Raw genomic sequence first — 24148 nt, 5'->3', positions numbered from 1 at the left:
TCCCCTCCCTTCTCCTCATGCTACCTTCCCCTCGCCTCATGCTGCCTTCCCCTCTCCTCATGCTGCCTTCCCCTCTCATGCTGCCTTCCCCTCTCCTCATGCTGCCTTCCCCTCTCCTCATGTTACCTTCCCCTCTCCTCATGCTGCCTTCCCCTCTCCTCATGCTGCCTTCCCCTCTCCTCATGCTGCCTTCCCCTCTGCTCATGCTGCCTTCCCCTCTCCTCATGCTGCCTTCTCCTCTCCTCATGCTCCCTTCCCCTCTCATCATGCTGCCTTCCCCTCTCATCATGCTGCCTTCCCCTCTCCTCATGCTGCCTTCCCTTCCCCTCTCCTCATGCTGCCTTCCCCTCTCCTCTCCTCATGCTGCCTTCCCCTCCCCTCTCCTCATGCTGCCTTCAGCTCCCCTCTCCTCATGCTGTCTTCAACTCCCCTCTCCTCATGCTGCCTTCCCCTCCCCTCTCCTCATGCGGCCTTCCCCTCCCCTCTCCTCATGTTACCTTCCCCTCTCCTCATGCTGCCTTCCCCTCTCCTCATGCTGCCTTCCCCTCTCCTCATGCTGCCTTCCCCTCTGCTCATGCTGCCTTCCCCTCTCCTCATGCTGCCTTCTCCTCTCCTCATGCTCCCTTCCCCTCTCATCATGCTGCCTTCCCCTCTCCTCATGCTGCCTTCCCTTCCCCTCTCCTCATGCTGCCTTCCCCTCTCCTCTCCTCATGCTGCCTTCCCCTCCCCTCTCCTCATGCTGCCTTCAGCTCCCCTCTCCTCATGCTGTCTTCAACTCCCCTCTCCTCATGCTGCCTTCCCCTCCCCTATCCTCATGCGGCCTTCCCCTCCCCTCTCCTCATGCGGCCTTCCCCTCCCCTCGCCTCATGCTGCCTTCCCCTCCCCTCTCCTCATGCTGCCTTCCCCTCCCCTCTCCTCATGCTGCCTTCCCCTCCCCTCTCCTCATGCTGCCTTCAGCTCCCCTCTCCTCATGCTGTTCAACTCCCCTCTCCTCGTGCTGTCTTCCACTCCCCTCTCCTCATGCTGCCTTCCACACCCCTCTCCTCATGCTGCCTTCCACTCCCCTCTCCTCATGCTTCCGTCACTTCCCCTCTCCTCATGCTACCTTCCATTCCACTCCCCTCATGCTGCCTGCCCCACCCCTCATGCTGCCTGCCTCTCTCCTCATGCTGCCTTCCCTTCTCCTCTCCTCATGCTGCCTTCCCTTCTCTGCTCACACTGCCTTCCCTTCTCCTCTCCTCATTCTGCCTTCCCTTCTCTGCTCACACTGCCTTCCCCTCTCCTCTCCTCATGCGGCCTTCCCTTCTCTGCGCATGCTGCCTTCCCTTATCCTCTCCTCATGCTGCCTTCCCTTATCCTCTCCTCATGCTGCCTTCCCTTCCACTCCCCTATCATGCTCCCTTCTCCTCTCCTCATGCTGCCTCCCCTTCTCTGCTCACGCTGCCTTCCCTTCTCTGCTCACGCTGCCTTCCCTTCTCCTCTCCTCATGCTGCCTTCCCTTCTCTGCTCACACTGCCTTCCCTTCTCTGCTCACACTGCCTTCCCTTCTCCTCTCCTCATTCTGCCTTCCCTTCTCTGCTCACACTGCCTTCCCCTCTCCTCTCCTCATGCGGCCTTCCCTTCTCTGCGCATGCTGCCTTCCCTTATCCTCTCCTCATGCTGCCTTCCCTTCTCTGCTCACACTGCCTTCTCTTCCACTCCCCTCTGATGCTCCCTTCTCCTTTCCTCATGCTGCCTTCCCTTCTCTGCTCACGCTGCCTTCCCCTCTCCTCTCCTCATGTGGCCTTCCTTTCTCTGCTCATGCTGCTTTCCCCTCCCCTCTCCTCATGCTGCCTTCCCGCTCCCTCCCCCCTCTCATGCTGCCTTCCCCTCCCCTCTCCTCATGCTGCCTTCCCCTCCCCTCTGCTCAGGCTGCCTTCCCCTCCCCTCTCCTCATGCTGCCTTCCCCTCCCCTCTCCTCATGCTGCCTTCTCCTCCCCTCTCCTCATGCTACCTTCACCTCCCCTCTCCTCATGCTGCCTCCCCCTCGCCTCATGCTGCCTTCCCCTCTCCTCATGCTGCCTTCCCCTTTCCTCATGCTGCCTTCCCCTTTCCTCATGCTGCCTTCCCCTCTCCTCTCCTCATGCTGCCTCCCCTCTCCTCTCCTCATGCTTTCGTCACTTCCCCTCTCCTCACGCTGCCTTCCCCTCCCCTCTCCTCATGCTGACTACCACTCCCCTCTCCTCATGCTGCCTTCGCCGCCCCTCCCCTCCCCTCATTCTGCCTTCCACTCGCCTCTCCTCATGCTTCCGTCACTTCCCCTCTCCTCACGCTGCCTTCCATTCAACTCCCCTCATGCTGCCTGCCCCTCCCCTCATGCTGCTTTCCCCTCCCCTCTCCTCATGCTGCCTTCACCTCCCCTCTCCTCACGCTGCCTTCCCCTCCCCTCTCCTCATGCTGCCTTTCACTCCCCTCGCCTCATGCTGCCTTCCCCTCCCCTCTCCTCATGCTGCCTTTCACTCCCCTCGCCTCATGCTGCCTTCCCCTCCCCTCTCCTCATGCTGTCTTCCACTCCCCTCTCCTCATGCTGCCTTCCCCTCCCCTCTCCTCATGCTGCCTTCCCCTCCCTTCTCCTCATGCTTCCTTCCCTTCCCCTCACCTCATGCTGCCTTCCCTTCTCCTCACCTCATGCTGCCTTCCCCTCCGCTCACCTCATGCTGCCTTCCCTTCCCCTTACCTCATGCTGCCTTCCCTTCCCCTCACCTCATAGTGCCCTCCCCTCCCTTCTCCTCACGCTGCCTGCCCCTCCCCTCTCCTCATGCTGCCGTCCCCTCCCCTCTCCTCATGCTGCCTTCCACTCCCCTCTCCTCATGCTGCCTTCCCCTCCCCTCCCCTCATGCTGCCTTCCCCTCCCCTCTGCTCAGGCTGCCTTCCCCTCCCCTCTCCTCGTGCTGCCTTCCCCTCCCCTCTCCTCATGCTGCCTTCCCCTCCCCTCTCCTCATGCTGTCTTCCACTCCCCTCTCCTCATGCTGCCTTCCCCTCCCCTCTCCTCATGCTGCCTTCAGCTCCCCTCTCCTCATGCTATCTTCAACTCCCCTCTCCTCATGCTGCCTTCCCCTCCCCTCTCCTCATGCGGCCTTCCCCTCCCCTCTCCTCATGCGGCCTCCCCCTCCCCTCTCCTCATGCTGCCTTCCCCTCCCCTCTCCTCATAGTGCCCTCCCCTCCCCTCTCCTCTCCTCACGCTGCCTGCCCCTCCCCTCTCATCATGCTGCCTTCCCCTCCCCTCTCCTCATGCTGCCTTCACCTCCCCTCTCCTCTCCTCATGCTGTCTTCCACTCCCCTCTCCTCATGCTCCTTCCCCTCCCCTCTCCTCATGATGTCTTCCACTCCCCTCGCCTCATGCTGCCTCCCCCTCCCCTCTCCTCATGCTTCCTCCCCCTCCCCTCTCCTCATGCTTCCTTCCCCGCCCCTCTCCTCATGCTTCCTTCCCCTCCCCTCTCCTCATGCTGCCTTCACCTCGCCTCTCCTCATGCTGCCTTCCCCTCCCCTCTCCTCATGCTGCCTTCCCCTCCCCTCTCCTCATGGTGTCTTCCACTCCCCTCTCCTCATGCTGCCTTCCCCTCCCCTATCCTCATGCTTCCGTCACTTCCCCTCTCCTGACGCTGCCTTCCATTCCACTCCCCTCATGCTGCCTGCTCCTCTCCTCACGCTGCTTTCCCTTCCCTTCTACTCCCCTCATACTGCCTTCCTCTTCACATTTCCGCTCCCCCTTCCCTGCCCTCGCCCCTCCCTTCTCCCCGACCCCTCCCTCTGCCGACCCTTTCCCCGCCCGACCCTTTCCCCTCCCGACCCTTTCCCCTCCCGACCCTTTCCCCTCCCGACCCTTTCCCCTCCGACCCTTTCGACTCCCGACCCTTTCCCCTCCGACCCTTTCCCCTCCCGACCCTTTCCCCTCCCGACCCTTTCCCCTCCCGACCCTTTCCCCTCCCGACCCTTTCCCCTCCCGATCCTTGTCCCCTCCCGATCCTTTTCCCCTGCCTTTACTCTCCCGCCCACCACCCTAGCCCTCGACCCCACCCTCTCCTCTCTCTTCCTCCCTCTCTTATTCCCGTGACAAAGCGATCCTGCGTTTCTCGGCAATTAATTTATTTATTTAACACAGATTTAATTTAAAACCTACGAGCCCTCTCTGAGCCCCGTCTCCATGCTCTTTTGGTGTGGATGGCACCTGTATAGCTTTATTTCCACAAATGTTAAATTCACCATTTATTTCCTATTTCATGAATTAAATAATAACTGCTCATAATGAGGCAACCAGAAACAGCTCAATTGTCCAATTTCATTCCAGAAGTACAAATGAATATGAAGCATCAGCGCTTTCTCAGCGATTTGTCCACATTAGGTAAATGAACATTTCATTCTTTTCAACATTTATCATTCCATTTGTGATGAAGCTTCGTCATTAACCATAAAACGGTAGGCCTACCTGGATAAATAATGACGAGCACAGGTATACCAAAAACAACTTGGCGTAGGGCTATGGTAGCTGAATTGAGCGAGATGAGTCTTTCATGGTGTGAGGCACAGAACGCAACTAAGGATAGAGATGAAGGGCAAAAGCTCGTGGCAGTCTTATGTCCCATCGGGATGAGGAGGATAGGTAAGTAACAGGTATACTATACCTACATTGCGGTAGCTGCACCTGATTTTATTTTTTAAATGTAAAAATGTGCATCTCTCCATGCTCTATAATGCAGAACCTGCAGTACCAGAATAGTACAGTACTGTACATTGAATGATTTCCACTGTTACACAATCAAATCACATGAGATTGTTGTGTTTTTCAAACCAATTTTACTCCTAAAATTATAACAGCACACGGTGGTGCGCATACCTCCGCCAGGCTGAACAGTTTGTTTTGTATCCCACCAATAGGTCAGATCTGGATTCGGACCTGAACAAAAATCGAATCGGCTTGTTCGTGTCACTTACCCAACTCATTCACCAAGTTTTGTCATAATCCATCCACAACTTTTTGAAATATCATGCTACATATCGTTTTTGGCCCCATCACTCAATTCAATGGTGAAAAATCACTTAAAGAATTTTAAAAATTCTCGCATCCGGATCCGGATTCGAATCTTCACCAAAATTTAATCGATTCTTCCTTGTCACACACCCAACTTGTCCACCACGTTTCGTCCAAATCTGTCCACAACCTTTTGAGATATTGTGCTATATATCGTTGTTTGCCCTATCTCTAAATGGAGAAAAATCACTTAAAAAAATAATCTGATCCATATCCAGATCTTCACCAAAATATAATCATTTCCTCCTCATCGCATACCCAACGTCTCCACCAGATTTCGACCAAATCCGTTCTAAACTTTTAAAGATACTGTGTCTTGCTCACAGATAGACAGACAGACAGACAGACAGACAGACAAACAAATGAAAAATCACTCATAGAGCGACACTTGGCAAAACAGAACAAAGTCGAATGCCACTCGGTAGAGCATCCTTTTGACCTCAAAAATAATTAGTGGTTGAATTCAGTGACCTGATCTGCAAATCGTCTTCAAAGTTTAAGTTCATCGGATGAAAATTGACAATTTTAGAAATTTGGCTTATGTTGACCTTTTGGCCTAAGTTAACCTTTTGGCCTCTGCTGATCTCAAAAATTGTTGATGGTTGAATTCAGTTAGCCGATATGTAAATCCTTTTCAAATTTTAAGTCAATCGGATGAAAATTGAGGATTTTAGAAATTAGAAAAAGAGTGGTTGACCTTTGGCCAATGTTGACCTTTTGGCCTACGTTGATCTCAAAATAGTTGATGGTTTAATTCAGTTAGCCGATATGTAAATCCTATTCAAATTTCAAGTAAATCGGATTAGAATTGAGGATTTTAGAAATTAGAAAAAGAGTGGTTGACCTTTGGCCAATGTTGACCTTTTGGCCTACGCTGATCTCACAAAATATATAGGATTTTGTCGGACCACGAACTCTACCATTTGACGAAGTTTCGTGAAGATCGGTTTCAAATTGTGACCTGCCGGCAAGTGAGTCGGCAAGTCGGCAAGTGAGTGGATAGACAAACACACAAACACACACACAAACAAACACACACACAACTGGAGTGATCAACATAGTTGCAAAATAAAAAATAAAATTTTGCCAAGTAACAAACAGACAGGGGTGAAAACATAACCTCCATCCACCTTTGGTGGCAGAGGTAAAGAGCAATCAGAGATGACGAACCCTCACCAGGACGTGTTTTTAGTGGTTTTTAAGGCTTTTGTGTTCAAACAAATATGGCGGCTGAACTACATGACCAATGACGTCATCATTTTTTTTTCTCCACCAATTTATCCCTAGATTACGCTCAACACATTTCATCTTGATTGGATGAAGGTTTGCACTTGTCGAATTATGACGTCATAATGGAGGGGTGCGTCGCCTGTCTCTGCGTCGCCCGTCTCTGCGTCACCCGTCTCTGCGTCGCGCGTCTCTGCGTCGCGCGTCTCTGCGTAGCCCGTCTCGGCGTAGCCCGTGTCGGCGTAGCCCGTCTCGGCGTAGCCCGTCTCGGCGTCGCCCGTCTCGGCATCGCCCGACCTCGGCGTCGCCCGTCTCGGCGTCGCCCGTCTCTGCGTCGCCCGTCTCGCAGAGCCTACCAGAAGAACAAAAGTCTCTGCAACCCTTCGCAAATCTAGGCTTTATGGGAGAATGGCCAGACAGAAGTCACTCCTGAGAAAAAGGCACATGAGGCAAAAGGTTCTGTGGTCTAATGAGATAAAAATTGAACTCTTTGGCCTGAATGCAAAGTGCTAAGTCTAAAGGAAACAGAGCACAGCTTGTCATCCATCTAACACCATCCCTACCATAAAGCATGTTGGTGGCAGCATCATGCTATGGGGATGCTTTTCAGCGGCAGGGACTGGGAGAGTTGTAAGGATACAATGAATGGAGCCAAATACATGCAAATCCTTGAGGAGAACCTGCTTCAGAGGGCAAAAGACTTTAGACTGCGGTGAAGATTTACATTCAAACAAGACAATGACCCCAAGCATACAGCCTAATCAACACTGGAATGGCTTCAGAACAAGAACGTGAAGGTCCTTGATTGGCCCAGCCAAAGCCCTGACTTGAATCCCATTGAGAATCTGTGTAAAGACTTGAAGATTTCTGTTTACCGACACTCTCCATCCAACTTGACACAGCTTCAGCAAATCTGCAAGGAAGAATGGGAGAAACTCCCAAATGTAGGTGTGTAAAGCTGATACAGAAATACCCAAGAAGACTTGAAGCTGTAATCACTGCCAAAGGCTCTTCTACAAAGTATTGACTCAGGGGGTTGAACACTTTTGTATATATATGATATTTCTGTATTTCATTTTTAATTATCTTGTGTGAATTCAAAAGAAAAATACCACTTTGACATTATGGGGTATTATGTGTAGATCAGTGACAACAAATCCCAATATAATCCATTTTAAATTCAGGCTGCAACACAACAAAATTTGAAAAAGTCAAGGGGTGTGAATACTTTCTCAAGGCACTGTACATGGAGTGTTGTCAGATTTATTTGTGTCTATCTCATTGCGAAGACCCGATATCCTCACACATCCATCCCTATGCACATCTTAGCAATCCTACCGGAATTCAAAGATTCAAAATCAAATATTTATACACACAAGCATTCCAAGGATGGGCACGGTGACTTACACAATGAAGAAAAATGAAACGGAACAACCAACATTGTGTCCCAGGGAACAATAGTCCGCAGTGTCAGTGTCAATGGTATAATCAACCCGCCTGGCATAACCAAACCTCAGAGGAAACAATGGAAAAACAAGTGTATGGCATTAATTGTCCTTTATGAACAAAGGATTTTGAAATAATTATGTTCAAAGCTCAGACTGTCATGTCCTTTTTCTCTTACTATCTGGCAAACATAATATGTTATAATTATCGTGGTTGTCCCTTCGTAGCTGAAGATGACCATACACGTGTGACATGCTCGTACACCTGGGATTGTGAATCCGTTTATAATGCAGAAGCTGCTGCTCAGACAACAACAACACGCTGCGATAGCAAGTAATAGCAAAAGGAAAAGGCATACCAGGTGTCACGGAATATCCGAGAATACCTGACCTCTTGCTATCCCACGGGTTCGGCGGAAATTTGGAATTGGGTCAGGGAGATAACTCACGTCCTCTTCGTGAAACACACCGTGGGATCTTAAACGACCACCAGCTAATACTGGCAGGAGTGACAGCCGGCTTAACGCCCATTCGAGGGACCGCCCATTTCGCGATGCCATCGAAACATGAACCTGACAGGTATATCGTCCGGTCTGGAATTAAATCCCAAGTGCATAGCTTAAGATCTACACTCTACCTCTGCACCATCCAGTCGAACAAACATTATCTGCAAATTGAAAGTAAATGGCATCCATAATGAGTTGAATCCACCAACATCGATATATGTTTCCAATCTTACTTGTGGAGATGCAAGATGATATTCCCAAATCAATGAAAACACATCTCTGCGGACCATGCCCGGACCAATTTGTATGGAAGATGAACTGCCAGGGATTATGGGAAATGGAAGGTTTACTTTTCATATTGTATCGATAATTCTTAATCAGCCACTTAGGCGCTTGAGGTTGTTGAAGTGAGTACAAGGGGATGCTTCGATATTACCCAAGTAGGTAATAACATTTGCATGAGGAATGCCATGATGCTCATGGAATATGGTGCTCATGGAATTTGGTGCAATAGTCGAGTGACCCGAACCAATTATTCACCTTTCTGCCTCAAGCCTGCCAAGGCCCGAGTCAGCATAACGTTGTTAAAAGCCGGAGGGTGAGGAATTAACGCCGTGCATGTCATCAGGACCACAACCATAAATAAAACCTACACGAAACCCCGTCCATATCCCAGCTCGGAATGCCCCACTCACTGCATCATAAAATGACACAATCCTCCACGCAGAGTGTGAAACGAGCAAAAATTTCCATTTTGTCTTCAGCTTCCCCAACTGACTTGTTTGAAAATTGTAATCTCCAAACTATCATACTATAGAGCTTCATTAGGATGGCAATACGAGCAATGAGGCATCATAGCAAGCAGCACTGATTCTGCGGCTGAGTTATGCCCTCCATAATGCCCAAGGGAACAAGGAATGTTTGAGTGATGTGCTAAAGACACAAAGTCTGAAAGAAGAATGTCTGAATTATGTACTAAATGAAAAAGGAATGTTTGAGTGTGGCAATATATGGCACTATATCAATAATATGGCAATAATATATCTATATAGATAGAATATATCATATTATATATCTATAATATGGTATAGTATCTATAATTATATATCGATATATCTATAATATCTATATTATTATATCTATATATAATAATATAGATCTCCACTATAACCCGGTGTGTACCCTGGATTAGAATAGGTACACCGTATCCATGTGTGTCGTAAGAGGCGACTAAGAGGGTTGGTGTCAGGAAGGGCATCCAGCCATAAAAACATTGCCTCAAAAAGAGAACCATGACAATTACCACTACATATGAGCAGGGTACAGCCCGAAGTGGAGATCGGTTTGTGAGGTTTGGGACATGGAATGTAGGGACAATGACAGGGAGATCAGGAGAAGTGGTGGAAGTATTGATCAGAAGAAGAGTGGACATATGTTGTGTGCAAGAGACGAGATTGAAGGGAAGTGGTGTGAGAATGGTGAAGGGTAGGCAGGGACAGAAATACAAGTTTGTGTGGCAAGGGTGCTCGGAGGGCGTGAATGGTGTTGGTGTCCTGTTTTCTGAGGAGTTTGTAGACAGTGTGGTGAGTGTGACGAGAGTGAGTGATAGGTTGATGATGGTGAAAATGATAATTGGAAAGCTCTTGGTGAACATCATCTCGGGATATGCTCCGCAGGTTGGTCGGAGCGATGAAGAGAAGGACAAGTTCTGGTGTGCGATAGAGAAGCTGATGGAAAACGTGAAAGATGAGGAAGTTGTTGTGGGAGGAGGACACCGAAATGGACATGTGGGAAGGAGTATGGACGGTTTTGAGGGAATTCATGGGGGTTATGGATATGGTGTGAGAAATGGAGAAGGTGAAAGGATTTTGGAGTTTGCTGATGGAGCTGATTTGTTGATTTGTAATACTCAGTTCCAGAAAGGGGATAATAAGCTTGTTACATACACGTCAGGTGGGTCGACGACAACCGTTGACTACCTGATGGTGCGTAGGCGAGATAGGGGCCACCTCCGGGACACAAAGGTGATCCCGGGGGAGGAGGCTGTTTCACAGCACCACTTGGTTGTCTGCGACATAAGGGTGAAAGGTGCGAGGAGAGCTCGGCGGCTGAAGTACCAACCGAGAATGAAGTTGTGGAGGTTGAAAGAGGTGACAGTAAGGGAGGCATTAAAAGAGAGGCTGAGTAGGGTAGAGGATGAAGTGGTTGAGCCTGAACGTGGTTGGATGTCAATGAAAGATAGTCTGTTGGGAGCTGTTGGTGAGGTATGTGGATGGACAAAAGGACCACCGAGGTACTCGGAAACATGGTGGTGGGATGATGAAGTTGGAAAGAGGATTGATGAGAAGAGGAAGAAGTTCAAGGAGTGGCAGAAGGCGAAGGGTACGGGAGCAGAAAAAGCAGAGCATGAAAGTTTTAAGGCTGCCAAGAAGGCTGCAAAGAAAGAGGTAGCAAAGGCGCAGGAGGCATGCAGGAAAATGTTCGGAGAATGCTTGGATTCGGAAGAGGGTCAGAGAGCGGTATTCAGGATTGCAAAGCAGACAGCGAAAGAGAGGTGTGATGAGATGGGGGTGAGTTGCTTGAAGGATGAAGTGGGACAAATCGTTGTTGACCCAGATGGAATTAAAGGAAGATGGAAAAGATATATGGAAATGCTGTTGAATACAGAGAATGAAAAGGATGGCAACATAGAGAGTAACCCAGTTTTAGGACCGGCAGAGAAGATAACTGAGAAGGAAGTTGAGGAAGCGATAAAAGCAATGAAGAGTAGAAAAGCGGGAGGGCCGACGGGAGTTGTGGGAGATATGTTGAAGGCAGCAGGAAGTTGGGGTGTGAAGAGAATGGCAGAGATCTGTAATCTGGTGGTGAAAGAAGGCCGCATTCTAGTGGATTGGGAACTGAGTACCCTCGTCCCTCTATACAAGGGGAAAGGTGACCCTCTGGAGTGTGGCTCGTACCGAGCAATAAAGTTATTGGAGCATGGAATGAAGGTATTGGAAAGGGTGTTGGAGAGGAGGATAAGGAAGAAGGTGAAGATCGATGAAATGCAGTTTGGATTTATGCCAGGAAGAGGAACGACAGACTCGCTCTTTATTGTGAGGCAGTTGCAGGAGAAGTACATGGAGAAGAGGAGGAAGTTGTTTCTTGGGTTTGTTGATCTGGAGAAAGCATTCGATAGGGTTCCACGCGAAGTATTGACATGGGCATTGAGGAAGTTAGAAGTGGAGCAATGGTTGATCAGAGTCGTGATGGCAATGTACAAAAGAGCGCACACAGCTGTAAGGACGAAGGACGGGAACAGTGGTGAGTTTGAGGTGAAGGTGGGAGTGCATCAGGGGTCGGTACTAAGTCCCATACTATTGGTAGCTGTGATGGAGGTGCTGGCTCAGAACGTAAAGGAGGGTTTACCATGGGAGTTGTTGTATGCAGATGATCTGGTGTTGATTGCAGAAAGTATGGATGGACTGAAGGAAAAGATGAACAAGTGGAAGGAATGTATGGAGACAAAAGGTCTGAAGGTGAATATAGGAAAGACGAAGGTGATGGCAAGTGGTAAAGCATGTGGTGAGGTGGAAAGAACTGGGAAGTGGCCGTGTGCTGTGTGCAGGAAGGGTGTCGGAGTGAACTCCATTCAATGTACAATGTGCGCTGAGTGGGTTCATCAAAAATGTAGTGGTCTGAGAGGGTCATTAACCAGTGTGGCTGCTACATTCAAATGTAAGGTGTGCACAGAGGGAGCTGCAGATGGAGGAAATGTTGAGTTGGATCTTGGAGACGGCGTGAAGCTGGAAGGTGTGAAAACATTTTGCTACCTCGGAGACATGCTGCATGGAGAAGGTGGATCAGACTCGGCAACGGTTGCTCGAGTGAGATGTGCATGGAAGAGGTTTCGGGAACTGAGTGGCGTGCTGATGAGGAGGGGAGTGTCATTGAAGCTGAAGGGAAAGGTGTATGCTGCATGTGTGAGGAGTGTTGTGATTTATGGGAGCGAGACATGGGTCATGAATGTAGAGCAGCAACGAAGGCTGGAAAGGGTGGAAATGCGAATGGTTCGGTGGATGTGCGGAGTATCGTTGAGAGAGAGGAAGACAAATGATGAATTGCGAAAGATGATGGGAATAGAGCCTGTGATTGATGCTGTGAAGAGGAACAGGTTGAGATGGTTTGGTCATGTGTTGAGGAAGGATGAAAGTGACTGGTTTAGAAGAGTGATGGAAATGAATGTAGAAGGAAGTAGAGGACGGGGAAGACCGAGAAAGACCTGGCTAAAGATGGTGGAAGAAGAAATGCGGGCAAGGGGGTTAACAAGGAGAGATGCAGAAAATAGGGCAAAATGGAGAAGTTGTCATGGGGACCGCAAGTCTAACCCCCGCTCTAGCAGGGAAATTGGCCTTAAAATGCATGTTGTTGTGTTGTTGTATATCTATAATATCTATAATAATATAATAATATATCATCATATATATTGTTGCGGATATGGGATTTGGCCTCCATGTCCGCTTGTAAATATTCCCCTATTTCCCCAATACTCCCCAACTATCCCCAATCCCCCATTCCCTAGTCCCATTGTCTGTAAACAACACTCTGTAGAACCGACCTTCCCCTTTTTCCCCCATTAAATGTCGTGCCCAGGTCCACCGCATCTCACGTAGACAACTTTCGGACATCTTGCTAGTTATTCTTAGTCTATGTCAGTTAAGGACTCGTTTCCATTAATTCTGACTCTTCGTTGCACCAGAATGTGATTATATGGCACCAGTAGTGAGTTTAGGACCTTCCCATACCTCCTCCCATCTTCTTCCCCAAACAACAACTACAACAACAACTACAACAACTACAACAACGGCGCGCGCGGGGAGTGTGCGTCCTCACTCCGGCTCGGTTAGCCGCCATTACCCATGTGCGCCGACGGGGTTACCACGAAGGGGCTGCCTGTCGGCCCCTCGTCAAGGGCGGAGCCGGTAACCCCCCGCACCCAATGAGAAGCAACGGGCCGATTCCATCTGGGGCGGAGCTAACGAGCCGAGGGCGTGTCACTCCCCGCCGGAGATACGCAGCGACTTACCGGATGTGAAGTCAGATGCGCCTGAACTACGGAGAGCAAAGGACGCCACCCCCAGCGCGACGATACCTCCCCGCATCTTTGGACCGGACCGGGTCGATTCTGTCCTTGAGCCATCGACTGCCCGCTTTCCTTGCCATCAATCCCCGTGTGAGTCAGTTTTGTCCTGTTTATCTGTCGTCTGTCGGGGCTATTATAAGACCGTAATTAAGTGCCTACCTTACTATGCTGTCTCTCTCATCCCTGTAATCTGACCTTCCGCAATATTATAACCTCCTCCGGAGGTCTTGAGAACTGAACCCTTGGTGTCGTGTCATTTTAACCCAGCCGTTGTGTCCTTTTCCTCAATTGATTTAGCGTAGCGCGACTCGGCAAACGTTCGAGTATAATCGGGTAAACGTGCAGACGCGGTCATACCAAACCGCTCGGTAAACCAACATCCACAACCGCGTCTGTAACATTTGGTGTCAGGAGTGTCGGATTCGGACCTGGGACTAAATTTATTAGGCCCAAATTTTGGAACACCAATTGTACCACTAGGGTAACAATTGGTGTTGGGAGGTAGAATTCGATCCGGAGCGCGTTTCCCGCGCTCGAAATTATAACGGCGAAATTTGATTTTGTTTTACGAAAATAAAAACCCGAATTTTGAAAGTCGCGCTATGGCGGATCAAGACAGCTGGGGTCCGGTAGAGGAGAGTGAGGCAGGGTCGGTCCAGGACCAAATTGAGGGACGCGAGGAGAGCGAAGCAGCGAGGGTAGCAGACGCACAAAATAGCGTCGTTGCGCCCGACATTGCGGGTGCGCAAAATGGCGCCTCGCTGGTCGTGGCGCCCGTGACCGTGGCAGCGCCCCTGGTGGATTTGAACCTTTTTTTTCTACAAATGAAGGCCCTTATGGACAAGAATAGCGAAGAAATGGAAAGCAGAATGATGGGGGTAATGGGGAACCGGATGGATGCTCAGAGTGAGCGATTGGAGGGCCAATTGGGGGTAATGGGAAACCAAATGGGGGTAATGAGGGACGAAGCGAGGGGTACCGGTGAGGGGTTAGACAACGGGATAAAAGAGGGAAAGAATGGGTTAACGGGGGTGGAAAACAGAATGGCTGCCCAGGAGAATCAGTTAGAGGGGGTGAAAAATGGGTTAGAGGGGTTAGAAAACAGAATGGAAGGCAAATGGAGGGACATGAGGGACCAAGCGGAAAGGGAAGTTAAACAAATGGGGCAGCAGATAGAGGGGGTCAGAATGGGGGTAGAAACCAAACTGAATACTCACAGGGAGGAAATGGAGCAGATGAGGGTGGCATCTGGGCAGGAGATGCAAGTGATGGGAGAAGAGATCAGAAGAGGTGTGAGTGAGGAGGTCGGAGGAGTGCGCGAGGAGGTGAGGCACTGTAAGGAGCGCATGGAGAAGGAGGTGAGAAAGGGGACTGTAAAATTGCAAGGGGGCATAGAGGACCTGACGCAGGAAGTAGAACAACTGACAGAGGGACAAAAAGAACTAACGGACCAGGTAAAGAAGAACACAGCGGTAATAGGAGGGTTAAAAGCGACACAAAATGACCTAAAAAATGACTTGGTAGCGACGAAGAGGGAATGTCAGATGGTACGTGAGGGACTGACAACGAGGTTGGACGAGGTGATAGAGGTAATGGAGACGAAGGACCGGCAGGTGAGGACGCACATGGAAACGGTCAAGGTAGCCTTAGAGGACGAGCTTGAGGAGACGTACCGTGGAATAAAAGAGGTGAAGCAGAAATTAGAAGAAGTGGAAGAAGGGGTGAGCGAAATTAAGAAGCGACGGAGAGGGGATAAGAAAGAGATAAAAGAGGAGATAAAAGAATTGGTCCAAAGTCTGTGTTTGGATCGTGATGATGTGCTCATTAACCGGATGAGGGATTCGCAGGTGATGGAGGAGAAGCGAAGAGGAAGAGGACCCGGTGTAAGTGGTGACCAATATGGTCGTGCGTATGATGCGCCAGGTGATTTAAGAAGCTTGGGGGTCGAGATGGACCCGGATGTTCGTGAGAGGCCATTGGTGAAGTGTGCGACAGGTCTGGTGTGCGAAAAAGGAGGTGTGCGAGAAAGTCCGACTCTGGGGTGTGTGAGGAAAAAGTGCGTGCCAAGGAGTAGTGAGGGTGCTGGCGAGAGTGAGTCGGTCGTAGCGCGTGTGCGAGGGAGCACATGGAAGCGCGGTGTGGTAAGTGTTACAGAGGGTGTGACGGGAGAGTGTGCGCAGGAGTGTGCGCGAGAAAGGTGTGTGACGGACAGGTGCATGGGGAAAGAGTGCGCTGTCAAAGGCAAGGAAGAATGCACACCTGTGGTGAGTGTTACAGAGGGTGTAACGGGAGAGTGTGCGCGAGAAAGGTGTGTGACGGACAGGTGCATGAGGAAAGAGTGCGCTGTCAAGAGTAAGGGTGAGTGCGCTGTCAAGAATGGAGGTGAGAGTAGTGAGAGTGACAAGGAGAGTGAGTTGGTTGTGACAGGTGAGCGAGGATGTACACCTGGGATGGAAGGATGCACACCTGGAATGGTAGAGCGTGAGTGGGAATGCACGCTGGAGTTGGTGGTGAGGCACGTGGTTGGGTGTGCGAATGAGAGCACACCTGTGATTGTCACAGAGGAGGTGACCGAGGAGGGGGTGCGAAGAGGTGTGTTGGTGAGGTGTGCGACCAACGAATGTGTGCCAAAGTGTTCGGTGGTCAGGTGTGTGACCAAGGCTGTGAGTGGAATGAGGGTACCTGGGTGTGTAAGGAAAGGTACGAGGAGCATGGGCACGGCTGGATGTGTGAGCAAGGAACGGGCTGCGGGGTGTAAGAATCCAGGTGAAGCATCGACGGTAACCAGGTTAGAGGTTAGGTCGACTTTTAGCCGAAGCGGGCCCTCGGTGCGTGCCGGGCCTCGCTTTGAACGGCCGCGTCCGTGCTCCACTAGGCGGAGCGGGCAGCTGGATAGGAAGGGTCGTCATGGCGACCACGTTTTGTTAAGAGGTGCCGGCAGGTCGAGATCGGGACATTGGATGGCTCCACGCCGAGATGGTGCGTGGGATCTCGGCCCGGGTAAACCTCCTTCCCTGCACCGAATGCGGGACGTATCCAGCCGCTGGCACCACACAACCCGCAGTCATGGCTTGGCTTTACGAAGCCGGGCTTTGGACAGGAATTGGCGCACCGAGAGGCATTAGTGAGTAGACTGGGTGATGAGGTTAGTGTTTTGGCCCCAAAATTAGAGAAAAACAAAATTTGATGATTGGCAAAGGATTGGCAGTAGTGATTGGCAGATGATGGGTAGCGATTGGCAAATTTTTAATTTGTTGAAATTTGATGTGCAAAATTGGTAGTGAGCGATGGGCCCGGTGGGTAAGGCTGGCATCCCTGCCGCCCTTCCCATGTGGGGCAAAGGAGCAATAGCTTATTGGGTGTATGGCAGTGAAAACTAGCCCGGGTGGGTTAGGTTATATTGATAGGGCCCTAGAAGATGACATTAGGTAACGTTAAGTTTAGTTAGTGACTGATACCTGTAGTGGGGACGCAGGTAGATTAGTGTGGATGATAATGACGTGGGAGCGCAATAGTTTAAAGGGACGACTGGGAAGCGCAAGTTTCAGAAGGGAGTAGTTAGCTGAGATGATGCCGTGTGTGTGAGAATTGAACAGGTGTGATTGCACAGGTGTGCAACTGGACAGGTGTGTGGAGCAGTGTGTGAGTAGTGAGTGTTGTGGATCAGCGCGAATGCGCTTGGGGAGAGAAGGGTGCAGGTGGCACCAGGTGTGAGAGCACAGGGGTGCAGGTACAGGTGTGTGGAGAGAGTTGGAGTAAGTGGTACGGAGTGGTGTGCATGGTGCGAAGGTGTGGATGGGGGAAGAGTGGACCCCTTTCACGAGTACCCGGGGCGGGTAGTGTAAGTGTTAGGTAGAGGGTATAGGTAAATTGTGGTTGGATATTGGCATCTGTGGTGCGGGTGGCAGAATGGTATTGTGGATGGGTGCATTAGTGTTGTGGAAATGGCTGGGCGTGTGGCCTGTTAGTGTGTGTAGTTGGTTGGGCACTCCACCACTGTGAGGATGTCGCCAGGTGAGGCCGTAGGTGGGCTCTGGGAGCCGTTAGTGTCAGTGGGTGCCTGAGGATCCCGGGTGTGGATCGGGTAGCCCAGTGCCAGAGAGGGCACCGAGTGGGGAGAGCGCCAGAGGGCCTTCCCCAGGTAGTTAGGTTAGGGTAAGGAGCAGGTAAGCTCGGAGGCAACTGCAGTGGTGGAGGTGTGCAGGTGGGTAGACCGGCTAGGAGAGCTTCACGTCGCAGCCCAGAAATTGTGCGAGGGCACCGAGAGATGAATCGGGGGAGTGAGACCCCAAATTGAAAAGCACCACAGTTTGGCCAATGGGAATTGGTTTTTAGAACCCATAGTGTAAGAGGGCCAATGGTTTGGCCGGAGAAAGACCCCGGGTAGTGTAAAGTTGTTAAAGTCATTTAGGAAATAGTTAGGATTGATGAACCTGTCGCACCATACGCAGCCACTTACCTGTGGTGATGATGATGACTCCACACCTGTGTTTTCTTTGTTTTGTGTTGCAGGAAGTAAGGACTGCTGTTGGATTTGTGAGACGCATCACGACGTGGATGGGACATTGGGGTGATTCCATCTCTCCCTCCCTAGGAGGGACTGATGATGAATTGGTGATAGCAAATTATGATGTTGAGTTGGAAATGGCAAATTTTGATGAAAGTTGAAAATGGCAAATTTGATTGGTTAGGAGGGAGAGAAGACGAATTTGGTTTATGGGAGGAACGGGGAAGACAGTAGGGACGTTTGTTGATTAGTAAAATAGATGTTTATGGGTAGTGTTGTGTTTTGTGGATACAGTAAGGGGTAAGGGAGGGGCCATGTAGGTTACCTGGTGGGGGGGGGGGGGGGAGCGTACGGTAGGAACGTACCTGTCTCACCTGGTTCCCATGTGCCCCTAGTGTGCATTACCTAATGTTGCGTGCACTTTTGCGCCCTTACCACCTTACTCACTTGTCTTCTTCTTTTGTCTCCCACCTCCGAGGATCTGGCTTTGGGGCAGAGAGAGAGGAGAGAGAGGTGCTGGCTCCGCAGTTGTGGGCCTGCACTTTCGCTGCTTGCTGCCTGGATCGATACACCATATGGACCGCAATTTTGGTGGCCACCCACAATGGACCGCAGTTCTTTTGCGGCCAAGCACCACCCATTGATGGACCTCTGGGTCAACGTGGCACCTATGCCAAACAGGTGAACCACTAATAGTTGGCCCCCTTGACGGCCACAATAAAGAAATGGACGCGGTTGGTGCCTTTCTTTATTTCTAGGGAAGCAAGAAGGCCAAGTGCACCACACGAAGAGCAAGAGACACCTGCAGGGTTAGGGGTTGTTGTTTTTATTTTAATGAACAATGGTGACTGCACCGATTGGTGCTTGGGTGTGTAGTGGTGCTTTTGGTGCTTGGAAGGGGTGCTCTGCACGTTATTAAAGGCCGTAAGGCCACAGAGCACTCGTGGGTTGGTGTATCGATGCTGGCATGCGTGCTCTCTGTATGCATAACATCTGCATGTGTTCCTCCAAAAACAGGTCCTGGATCGTAGTGTAAATATCAGCGTAGTCTTGTAAATAATGCTCCCTACCGGCTGTATGTTTAGTTTGCGAATTCTTTCCGCGATTCGGTTATCCTGTGGGTGTGTTTCTGTGAGGAGAAGGGTGCAACGTCGCAGGGGGACATATTTACTCATTTGTGAATATCTGTAAAACTGTCGCACTCAGGGTAGAGTTAATAGTAGAGGGAACTACATCTGAGTGCCACACTAAAATAGGTAAACATTTATCGGGTCGGGACGCCCCGAGGGTAGAGAAGGGTGCAATGTTGCGGATATGGGATTTGGCCTCCATGTCCGCTTGTAAATATTCCCCTATTTCCCCAATACTCCCCAACTATCCCCAATCCCCCATTCCCTAGTCCCATTGTCTGTAAACAACACTCTGTAGAACCGACCTTCCCCTTTTTCCCCCATTAAATGTCGTGCCCAGGTCCACCGCATCTCACGTAGACAACTTTCGGACATCTTGCTAGTTATTCTTAGTCTATGTCAGTTAAGGACTCGTTTCCATTAATTCTGACTCTTCGTTGCACCAGAATGTGATTATATGGCACTAGTAGTGAGTTTAGGACCTTCCCATACCTCCTCCCATCTTCTTCCCCAAACAACAACTACAACAACAACTACAACAACAACTACAACAACTACAACAACGGCGCGCACGGGGAGTGTGCGTCCTCACTCCGGCTCGGTTAGCCGCCATTACCCATGTGCGCCGACGGGGTTACCACGAAGGGGCTGCCTGTCGGCCCCTCGTCAAGGGCGGAGCCGGTAACCCCCCGCACCCAATGAGAAGCAACGGGCCGATTCCATCTGGGGCGGAGCTAACGAGCCGAGGGCGTGTCACTCCCCGCCGGAGATACGCAGCGACTTACCGGATGTGAAGTCAGATGCGCCTGAACTACGGAGAGCAAAGGACGCCACCCCCAGCGCGACGATACCTCCCCGCATCTTTGGACCGGACCGGGTCGATTCTGTCCTTGAGCCAAGAGTGCACCTTGAGCCATCGACTGCCCGCTTTCCTTGCCATCAATCCCCGTGTGAGTCAGTTTTGTCCTGTTTATCTGTCGTCTGTCGGGGCTATTATAAGACCGTAATTAAGTGCCTACCTTACTATGCTGTCTCTCTCATCCCTGTAATCTGACCTTCCGCAATATTATAACCTCCTCCGGAGGTCTTGAGAACTGAACCCTTGGTGTCGTGTCATTTTAACCCAGCCGTTGTGTCCTTTTCCTCAATTGATTTAGCGTAGCGCGACTCGGCAAACGTTCGAGTATAATCGGGTAAACGTGCAGACGCGGTCATACCAAACCGCTCGGTAAACCAACATCCACAACCGCGTCTGTAACAATATTTAATATATCATCAATAATAATATAATATAATATAATATATAATAATATATAATAATATAGTATAATAATATAATATATCTATAATATATATAATATCGTATTATATATCTATAATATCTATAATATATAATATCATATCATATTATATATCTATAATATATCATATTATATATCTATAATATCTATATATATTGTTGTGGTTTTGAGTTTTGTATAATAAAGGTTAAATTTCCCCCTCATAGTTAGTCACATAAACAACACGTAGCCTTGCGATAGTGCAGTTATTTCTTAGTATTTGTGAGAATAGTCCTTTTTGTCCCCCGTCGCACAACTGAGCGAAAGGGGGACTATGGTTTTCCCCTCCGTCCGTGTGTCCGTCCGTCCGTCCGTGCGTGCGTGCGGGCGTGCGTGTGTGCGTGCGGGCATAAGCAAAGGACCGCATTCGAATTTGGTGTGTGGGTACAACCCACGTCAAAATCCAAGATGGCCGCCGCCATGTATGTCTGATGCCATGTATGTCTGAACCTTGTGAGCTGAATATCTTGAAAAATAAGCGAAGTACCAACTTCTAATCTGGTGTGTCGGTGTATCTAGGCATAAGGAAGAACGCTATTGAAAATTGGGTCGCCACGTCAAAATCCAAGATAGCCGCCGCCATGTACGTCTGAACCTTGTGAGCGGAATATCTTGAAAAATAAGCGAAGTACCAACTTCTAATCTGGTGTGTGGGTGTTTCTCGGCATAAGGAAGAATGCTATTGAAAATTGGGTCGCGACGTCAAAATCCAAGATGGCCGCCACCATATATATGTCTGAACCTTGTGAGCGAAATATCTTGAAAAATAAGCGAAGTACCAACTTCTAATCTGGTGTGTGGGTGTATCTAGGCATAAGGAAGAAGCCTATAGAAAATTGGGTCGCCACGTCAAAATCCAATATGGCCGCCGCCATGTATATCTGAACGTTGTGAGCGGAATATCTTGAAAAATAAGCGAAGTACCATCTTCTAATCTGATGTGTGGGTGTATCTAGGCATAAGGAAGAACGCTATTGAAAATTGGGTCGCCACGTTAAAATCCAAGATGGCCGCCACCATATATATGTCTGAAATTTGTGAGCGAAATATCTTGAAAAATAAACGAACTACTAACTTCTAATCTGGTGTGTGGGTGTATCTATGCATAAGGGAGAACGCTATTGAAAATTGGGTCGCCACGTCAAAATCCAAGATGGCCGCCTTGCGTCTTCCACTTTGTCAACTCACATCACTTCACCGACGGGGGACCAAGGCGTAACGCTTGTTAATATTATTATTATTTTGCTATGTATGTTACGAACGAATGGAAATGTTATTTGTAATTGTATTCCCATCCCATTCATGGTTTCTCTGGTCTGTGTTTAAGATAAGTTGTTTCACACTGACTGCAGTAAGTTGAATCAATGAGCAACTTGCTAATTATTCTGTTGATGGTGCTTACTTGCTTACTTACTTACTTACTGGATTTTGGACTTTGCAGGTGTTCGGAAATTCCAGTGAATAACCTCGATTAGTTTGCCGTGTGCCGTGCGTCATTGGTTGCGCCTTACTTTGGAGTTACTGATTAATTGAAAAGTAAGTTGGAAATGTTTGTGGATATGCAAGGCAGGTTCAGAGTTATATTAAAGTCAAAAGTGGATGGTAATTATAAAATATGATTGAATTACTCAGAAAATTAGGTAGAGGTGATATAACTCCTTTGGTCGCAATTCAAAACTAACAATTCGCAGTTTTCTATGTAATATTATAATGGGATTTGAGGTGACATACAGTTGAGTCGATAATTATAAATCCCATCATCGTAACTATAAGTTATGTTTTCTTCGTTAAAATTTCTCAGTTTTCAGAGGGGTACTGATTATATTTAAGCATGTTCCTTTTTTAATTTTTGTCATATAATTATATTTGCCCGAACTCAATTAAGATCAGTTTGTTCGTTTTTTGTTTTTTTTTGCAGTATGTCAAGCAAAAAAAGGAAGTGGTCGGAGGATTACATGCGGTACGGGTTCACGTGTTTGACGGAATGGGACGGAAGTCAGCGTCTGCAATGTCAAGTTGAGCAATTCCAGCCTAGCACCAGCAAAACTACGGGAACACTTCAAAAAACTGCACGGCGAGGGGCAGTACAAAGACGCAACGCTGAATGAAATGAATGAATGATCGTTTTTAAGGCCATTTTCCCCGCTAGAGCGGGGGACAGCAACGCTGGATGAATTCAAATTGAAGAGAGTCCGATTCGACGCAAGTGCTACCTTGCCCACTCTCGGCTTCGCTCCAATTGACAAACTGATCCTCACCTCGTCGTATGAAGTTGCGTACCTGATTGCAAAGCAGGGCAAACCGCACACCGTTGGCGAGACACTCATCAAACCGGCCGCGTTGAAGATGGCCAACATCATGCTGGGAAAAGCTGCTGAAAACAAGTTGTCTCTCGTTCCACTCTCAAATGACACCATCAGATGCAGAATCGACGACATGAGCGACGACATCCTCGCCCAGGTAGTTGCAGATTTAGTCGCGAGCCCGACGAAATTCAGCATTCAACTTGACGAAACCACCGACGTTTCGAATTTGAGCCAGCTCATCTTATTTGTGCGTTATGTCAAAGGAAACGAGATCAAGGAAGACTTTCTGTTCTGCAAGCCTCACACAATAACGACGAAGGCAGCTGACGTGAAGAAGCTTGTGGACGACTTCTTCAGAAGCAACGGCCTCTCGTGGAACATGGTGTCTGCAGTTTGCTCGGACGGAGCTCCAGCAATGCTGGGATGCAACTCCGGTTTTGGAGCGCTGGTGAAGGCCGATGCACCACACATCATCGTCACGCACTGCGTCCTGCACAGACACGTGCTGGCATCAAAAACCCTGCCTCCAAAACTGGCCAATGTTCTGAAAATCGTCGTTGAAACTGTGAATTACGTGTGAAGACGTGCTCTGAATTATCGCATCTTCAAAGAGCTATGCAATGAAATCGGCTCTGAATTCGAAGTCCTTCTCTACCACTCTAACGTTCGATGGTTATCACGAGGGAAGGTAGTGAGCCGTGTTTTTGCCTTGCGTGTAGAATTAGCCCTGTTTTTGCGAGAACACCAGCATTGCCATGCAACGCACTTCCAAGAGTCAGAGTTCATCCTCGCCTTGGCGTACTTGGCTGACATCTTCGACGCACTCAATCATCTCAATTGCCAGATGCAGGGCGGTGGAGTGAATGTCATCGAATCTGAAGAAAAGCTGAGCACTTTCCGAAAGAAGTTACCGTTGTGGAGGTGGCGAACAGAGAACGACAACTTCGCAAACTTTTCGCTACTGGAAGAGTGCGTGAGCGGGATTGAAGATGAGTCTGAAGTTGGAGGCACTGCTGTATCGGGGGAGCTGAAGCGAGCGATTGCCACGCACTTGCATGAGCTGGGAAAGTCATTCGATGGCTACTTCCCCGACCAAGAGCAACACCCAGCATGGGTGTGGCAGCCGTCTACTTTCGACGTTGCAACGGCAGATGTCAACCACCAATACCTCGACGACCTCATCAAACTTCAGCAGAGCCAGACTCAACAACAACTCTTCGGCACAACAACGCTCTCAACGTTTTGGTGCCGCCAAATGGAAGGGTATCCTCACATCGCTAAAATTGCCCTTGAGATCCTCACGCCGTTCGTTACAACGTATCTCTGCGAGCATGCGTTTTTGAAACTGGTGGACATTAAAACAAAGAAAAGGAGCAGGCTTGCATGCGAAAATGATTTGAGGGTGGCCCTTGCCAAAACAAAACCACGCATTTCCCAGATCGCCTACTGAAAAGAAGAACAGAAAACGCATTAAGATGCAATAATTCTTCTTAACTT

This window comes from Myxine glutinosa, chromosome 10 (genome assembly GCF_964187855.1).
Source record: "Myxine glutinosa chromosome 10, kmMyxGlut1.1, whole genome shotgun sequence".
NCBI classification, from domain to species: domain Eukaryota; kingdom Metazoa; phylum Chordata; class Myxini; order Myxiniformes; family Myxinidae; genus Myxine; species Myxine glutinosa.
This window is presented reverse-complemented; position numbering follows the sequence as displayed.